Genomic DNA, 7,096 nt, shown 5'->3' with positions numbered 1-7,096 from the left:
ATTCGCTGCCTGGCGGCCATTCAAAGAAAGCTTATATAATGACTTCTACCATTTTTGTTAGTCTTTTGGTTCCATACTCTCGCAGATGCAGTATGTAAGTATTCCATTGGTCGAATAGTTGTCTCTTTATTTCCTCTGACTAGATTTTCTACTTGGTATGTAAAAGTCTACAAATTGATTTAGTTTAGCTTCTGACTAGATCTGTAAATGAATCTTTAAATTTCGCTTGTGTGAGTACAAAAATACTATTCACAACGTTGGTTGAAATCTATACTTGACAAGTTCATTTACAAGAATGTGGTTTCAAATACGATGTGCCCTGATACCGTACGACACGTAAATGTGTTCTGATAAAATATTTTCCTTATTATTTTGGACTGCTATGTCGGACATCAGCGAGTTGTGAATTGTATTGTCGTGTCTACTCCTAGTCTGTGGTATGTGTTAGGTATGTCTGATTAGAATATTGGTGTTGCACATCTTGTGATGGTGTACTTTATCCCTTTTTAGTATTGGTTACTTGTGTGGTAAACCCTTCATGAATTACAAGCTATCTTTGAGCATCATATTCATTAATCTTTTTGTAAGGTTTTCTTATTTTAGGGTATCTCAAATTAAAGGAACTTAATACTAATCTCCCAAAATTGAGACTCAAGGTATTATCTATTATTACTACATTGTTCTACATTCCTGTATTTTTGTTCTCTTTAATTTCAGTATTGGGGTGGTGAGTTACAGACATGGGTTTGAGTTAATTGTTAACAATTAGCAACCCAAGTTGATCCCTTTTTTGTGTTGGTCACTCCTGTGGTAAACTCTTCATGAATTGCAAGTTTTAATCCTTGAACATCAATGTCTTTTCTGCAAGGTTTTCTTCTTTTAGAGGATCTCAAATTAAAACAACTTCCTTTGATTCTAAAAAAGTGATTTTCATTTACTAGATAGGCTGGTGCTTTAAACCGGACTTCTTTTTTTGCAGAGTTCATTGGTGTTGAATCTTGGATAGTTATGGTGCAATTCTTAGTATTGCAGTGTTTAACAGGTAAATCATAGTCAAAAACAAATTACATGTTACAATATTGGTGACTTATATTCAATGATTTCTGCAGGTTTTTCTGATTTTGGAGGCTGCCAAATTAATAAGGTTATCTTGGATAAGTTGGGTATGTCTTGGACAGGTCAACAACAGGAAGTTTGTTAGAGCCTGCTTTTGCTTCACTGCTTTTGATCTCATGAAGTACATGACTTTGGTTAGATAGTTTAATTTAATAAAGGATCTTTCTACTTGCGCCTGTTTGCTATGGTGCATGTGATTCGATCACGTCAGAAAGTTTGGGTGTTAATGGCGATACGTTTTTCTTAGCTTCGAATATTGGGCATCTGCAAGGTGGGAATTGTTTGTTATTTTATTTCATCATATTCTATTCCTACTTTAGATATTCTCCATAACTGAAGAACTGAAATTACATGGACGAATTTTGTTTATGTATTTACTTCTCCGACAAATTTTCTGGTTAAGACATAGTAAAATCAGTTGACGAGGTTACTCCCACCGTATGTTTAAAATACACCAATCAAAATATGGCAAAGTGCTCTTAAATCTCGTGCTTAATTTCATGGATATTTGTTAGAAACGAAATTTGCTAGGTCAAAAAACACCATTGACAAGGTATTTCGCAATTTTAAATGTGCTATCAAGAAAATTTACCAATTCATTTTTCTTATTTGTAGATTGATGGTGAATCCAAACAGGAAGTTGCCATTTCGGTGGGAAAGAAACATTGATGCAAGTTAAAAGGGTGTCCGAAGTTTTCTCCTTGCTTTTTTTTTTCACATCTGTGGTATTTAAAAAAAAAAATTGTTTGCGATTTCTTGTTTTTTTGTGGCTTTGTTTACTGTTGACTTGTGATAGGTTTGTCGTGTGTTATGTAGTTAATTTTTTCGGCAGAGAAATTATGTGTTTTCCGAAAAGGACACTTAGGGCAATCAAGCTCTATGATAATATCTCTTCCAAAGGGTTGTTTCCAAAATCCTAATTGGCGATCAGGTACTTTGAATTTGTAGTGAAAAGTATCGATGTATTAACTACGCCTTTGGTGATATATCCGGATAACTAAATCAGTCGGGGTAGTTTTCTACATCTCATATTTTATATGCAATCAATGTTTTTTGTATGATATCTGTTAACAAAAATAAACCTTAAATAACAACTTCATAAATTCTGCTTCTTTCGATTATTTCTTACCGACAAATAATTTTATATATGAATAAGATTTATTTTTATTTTGCAAAATTTTTTTCGGGTTTTTTATTTTCCAGAAAATTTTTTCCAGGATTTTTATTTTCCAGAAAATTTTTTCCTGGATTTTTTTTTTTCCAGAATTTTTTTTTTTTGTAAAAAATTTTTGGCAAAATTTTTTTCCTCCACGTCGAAATTGTTAAAATTCGCAACAAAACAAACAAAATACAATAAAATTACTTGCACTTTGTGTGGGAGTTGAACCCTGGACTTTTGTCTTGGCATGCCGCTCTTCTACCACTGAGCTACCACTCATATAATATTATAGTTTACGTCAGCATCATAAGCTAAAATCACCCGATATCCTAAAAATTTTCTTGAAGTGTCGATTTGTGGATTCTAGAGCATATGATGGCTCAACGGACAAGCGATGGCCTGGAAACTTGACGACGGATCAGTGAGATCATTGCCGAAGTTTCCTTTTCCAAGTGGCCACGTGGTGGTCTGCAGAACCCGGCTCACCTACCCTAGGAAATCAACGGTGTACCGCTTGGATCCCTGCCAGGTACCCCACTCCAAGTGGTCATGTGGTGGTCTGGGAAACCAGCCCCAGCTGCCCTGACGGAGTTGCCCTGAGATACCTGACAGATATTTGAGATAATAATATTTTAGAAATTGACAACATAATATTACACTAGTTTTATTATAAGTTGTTTCTTCTGAGAATCGAACCCTATACTAACGGCGTTCCATACCGATGCTCAACCACTGAGCTACGAGTTATATTACTTAATGCTCTATCTTTTCTTGTATCTTAAAGACAACTCTTTAACACTTAGAAAATTTTGTTGCATGGTTAAAGGTAAATTAATATATCACTTCGGATACTAAACACAATAAATTTAACATTTATTTTTATTTAATATGTATTTGCTTTCTTTTTCATTAATTAAGACTTAAACCCACGACAAACGAGCTCGTAAGCAGACCCTCTACCTCATAGATATTGACCTCATTTTCTACATAGATTCTATTGTAATTTGTCCGAAATACCCAAAACAATATTATCGTGTAGGGCCTTCTCAATACAAGGGAAAATAGTAACAAATTTATATAACGCAAGGCGAAATGGTTGAGCATCGGCAATGCATGCTGAACGTTAGGGGATCGATTCACAAAAGAGTTAAGTAACCTAAACATACGAAAATAACTTTCATTGAAAAATGATGTCATACAAGTATTGAAAACAAGTGAAAATGATTTCGCACCATAAACTGAAGTTCTCCAGTGAGAAAATTATTGATGCGTAATACAATAAGATATTAGTACCAAAATTAAAATGCCAACATTGGTAAACTAAACACCATGGAGAAATCTTATTCGTTTCGCCTCTCGAACGCACATCTCAATAGAAATTGGGCGGTACTAGTTCTTCCAAGGATAAAGTGCGCAAGCGTTAGAAAGTTGCTAAGTTGAAGTTAGAAAACTGCAGAATGTAAACGCCACTACAAAAATCAGACAAATTTTGTAAACAATTTGTTTAAAAAAATTTTGTATTGACATTTCTCAATACAATTCAATAATTTGCAACTTTAGACGGCCAAAATAACCCATTCTAAAGCTGCCGTCAACAAAGGCAGGAGGAGACACTGCCTCAATTAACCAGCAAGGAGATAACACGAGCTTTGTCGTCTTCGTCATTAGAGCATTGCATCTTTGATAGATATGGCCCCAGAATGATCAAACCCTTTTCTATTGAAAAGAAAAGTGTTATGTAGATAATACATACTTATAGAACATCTATATTTATACTTACTAGTCAATTTAAGGAAGATGAATTTGTTGTGATGAATAACGAATTTTTACTGCTAATTGTGGTAAAATTTCTCTCAATAATACCACGGTTTATACTCATTATGAACAACAAGCATAAACTTTATTTTTTTTTCTCATAAGAGCTTTTATTTATAATATCATCTGTCTCAAATACTACAACAAATAAACCATAAATAACCATAAAAACATAATTTACTATCTCACCTGATTACCACAAAACTGAATCATCCATTGGAATTCACTAACCAATTCTAAACATAGTATGTAACGGTAGCGCCAGCGAAGAGGCGAAAAATATTTTCAGCTGGATAACCGGCCACCCCAAAACACCCTGAAAACATCACATTCAGTTTGTTAACTAAGTATCACATATTTAGAAATTAAGGAAAAATTGTTGATTGTCAGTAATTTACAGCCAAAATAATATTTTCACGATTATCAAACGGTAACTCGTTTTCATCATTACAGAATAACACCACTACCGCAAGTCACTGTGGTTTAATTACCATAATCCCAAAGTAGAAGACATTGCTTCTGTCAGCGCCGCGGCAGTATCGTCCCAATTAGACAATCAATTGCTGACAAAACCTAAAATGGAAATAGGACACAATCAGTTTATACTACCCTGACAGTCAGTCTTAATGCTAGACGTTTGAAAATCAGAGACTCGAGTGTATCTTCATGTTAATCAGAAACACGGAAAATAAATTCATCATAGGAATAGAAAAAATCTGCACCCGAAATACATTTACCTTTCAACGGCAAACCCACAGCAACGAACTGCAAATGTTACCAAGGATCAAAACACAAGCCCAGCGGAAGTCTGAGAAGAAATAAACAGCATAAGTAACTCGCTCGCAAATAACCTGTTGAATGGGGGAAGAAAAAACCATCAAAAGGAAGGCAGTTATATTCAACAATGATTTCACCATTACATTAGTAGAAGGAAGAATTGCAGCTGGTAGATTGTCAGAAATTTACAGCCAAATGAATATTTTCATGATTATCAAACGGTAACTCGGTTTCATCATTACGGAAATAACACCCCACTATCTTTATGCATTGTGGCTTAATTACCGTAATTCCACAGTAAAAGACGTCGAACATGTTAGCGCCGCGTTAATAACGACCATCAACTGCTGATACAAGAGCACCTAAGACGAGAATAGAAAATCCAAATCAGTACCAACGACAATAACATCCAATAACGTTAGAAAATTAGGTACTACAGTGACCCTTCAAGTAAAACAGAAACACAGGAAATATACATTCACCCCTTAAGAATACGCAACATGCTCGCACTGCAACTGGGAAACAAATTGAAAAAGAGAGAAAACAAAACGCAGTTCATTCGAACACCGCCTTCAGGAAACATTAATTAACTTTAAAATTACTCGAACAACCTCAGAAATACAAACGGTATCGATGCTTAACTCTAGCATTCATGAACAAAGAGATCAATTCAGTTTATCTTAGTATGGTATATCAAAGAAAATCCTGTATGAAACAGAAATGGTAAAAGTGCAAGAGCTTATACCTCTTGAGCTTGCAGAATTAGGATGAACACAGCATTTCTTATCCCTGCAGCCTCAATTGGCAGTCTACTACAGCTGCCACCATGTCAAACATAACAAGAAAAAGCAATTATTAACAGTGAGTATAAGAAATAGAAAAATATCTCACTTTGCTATCTCACCTTCACCAATTCACCACAAACCTGATGAAAAACTGGAGTTTTATTACCAGGTGCCTCTTTCAGCCTACCTGCTTAACAATTGCAAAAATATTTTAAAATCTGACAAGGATAATATATGCGCGACAAAACAACAGTTCTCAGAACATTTGCGATTTATGGTTGAAATCATTATCTTTTACCCTGTCATTGTAATCCTAGTAAGTCATCACATGTTTAAAAGAAAAACTATTGCAAATGCATAATGGCACCTTTAATATATAGAAGGCACAGCTTTCAATAGACAGAATGACACCAGTCTGATTGACAGTGAAGTGATCCAACGTGTTTCCAAACAGTACCCTCAAAACACCATCAAGCCAGCACCATGAATTACTGATTAGGTGGCACATGCAACTGCTCGTGCAATGGAGGATCAACCCTAGAAAAAACACAATTCAATCACCCATCCTCAGTATTCTCAATATATAATTAAGTAACCATCATGAATCATTCACCAGACCAGAATGTAGCCTCACGGACTGAAGGACGAGCCAATAGCATAGGCTGGTCAAAATGCCAACCCAGTTATCCACAGACATCCTGACTATTAACAATCATTTAAAAGTATTGGTTATTACAAGTATAATACAAATTTCTCTTTATACCAATAACTGAATTACAATTATAATTCGATCTCGACTAACATATCATCTTTAACACAGAAGCATCCATTACTATGAACACACATCTGTCACAAAATCACTAGACAAGTGAAAATTTTAAAAAAGACGTGTAAATGATTTTGAATGACTACCACTACCCTCAGCATACTCTTCAAGTTTTTATACGGATCCAGCCAAAGAATTAACGCAAAAGCATCTAATATTGTACTAGCAAAACCTTAAAAGCAGATAATATTCCCTGCGTGATTACGAATACTTACAAGCGCTATCGAAGAGAAACTGAATTCAAATGAATAAAACTAGGCATTGAGAAGTCCTTATGTTAACTATCTTCGAATGCCTGACAGGCGGCAGATGCAGGCTTTTTTTCTACCACGCGATGAGGAATTGAGGACTTCGATAGTTTGCATTTCTGCCGTTTGGAAGTAGTCTCAGCTGGCGCCGCCAGTTCATTCGTTCAATGTTCTGGCGCGCTAGTATATTACGGTACCTTATCTCATTTTCAGCTTTTTCCTTTTTTTCTATTCTTGGGCCAAGGCGCTGCCACCACTTCGTATTTCAACAATTATTTATTGTTTGTTTTTTAGTTTAATCCACGCAGTATAATTCCTTTTATTTTAGTTAGATTTTTATTTTTGGGTGAATTTTTTAATTAATTTATGT

The 7,096-nt window shown here is 34.9% G+C and overlaps 2 long non-coding RNA genes across 15 annotated transcripts in view; one reads left to right on the top strand and one right to left on the bottom strand.

Annotated features, from left to right (window-relative positions):
* The window catches only part of LOC123475491, a 2,205-nt gene extending 359 nt beyond the window's left edge, over nt 1-1,846 (top strand). The window contains exons 1-5 of one of the 3 annotated variants that reach the window (XR_006650614.1): nt 1-94; nt 589-656; nt 718-1,042; nt 1,110-1,669; nt 1,732-1,846. The exon at nt 1-94 is cut by the window's left edge and continues 359 nt beyond it. This is a non-coding gene — a long non-coding RNA (uncharacterized LOC123475491). Of the gene's footprint in view, nt 657-717; nt 1,043-1,109; nt 1,670-1,731 lie in introns of all 3 variants that reach the window. The other 2 variants (XR_006650613.1, XR_006650612.1) reach the window with 2 other exon arrangements.
* A 1,015-nt stretch (nt 1,847-2,861) lies between these two features.
* LOC116929094 lies at nt 2,862-6,741 on the bottom strand. 12 transcript variants are annotated; one of them, XR_004397579.2, is made up of 10 exons: nt 6,249-6,687; nt 6,020-6,189; nt 5,772-5,839; nt 5,613-5,685; nt 5,153-5,229; nt 4,828-4,898; nt 4,582-4,663; nt 4,280-4,406; nt 4,056-4,125; nt 3,775-3,991 (listed from the first exon to the last, which is right to left on the bottom strand). It is a non-coding gene; the product is annotated as an uncharacterized LOC116929094 (long non-coding RNA). The 12 variants fall into 12 exon arrangements; XR_006650084.1 differs by lacking the exons at nt 3,775-3,991; nt 4,056-4,125 and adding an exon at nt 2,862-2,880; XR_004397580.2 differs by lacking the exon at nt 4,056-4,125.
* Nucleotides 6,742-7,096: the final 355 nt, after the last annotated feature.

Source organism: Daphnia magna, linkage group LG8, assembly GCF_020631705.1.
Source record: "Daphnia magna isolate NIES linkage group LG8, ASM2063170v1.1, whole genome shotgun sequence".
In the NCBI taxonomy this organism is placed as follows: domain Eukaryota; kingdom Metazoa; phylum Arthropoda; class Branchiopoda; order Diplostraca; family Daphniidae; genus Daphnia; species Daphnia magna.
The sequence above is the reverse complement of the archived record's forward strand: the minus strand, read 5'-3'. Positions and strand labels throughout refer to the sequence as shown.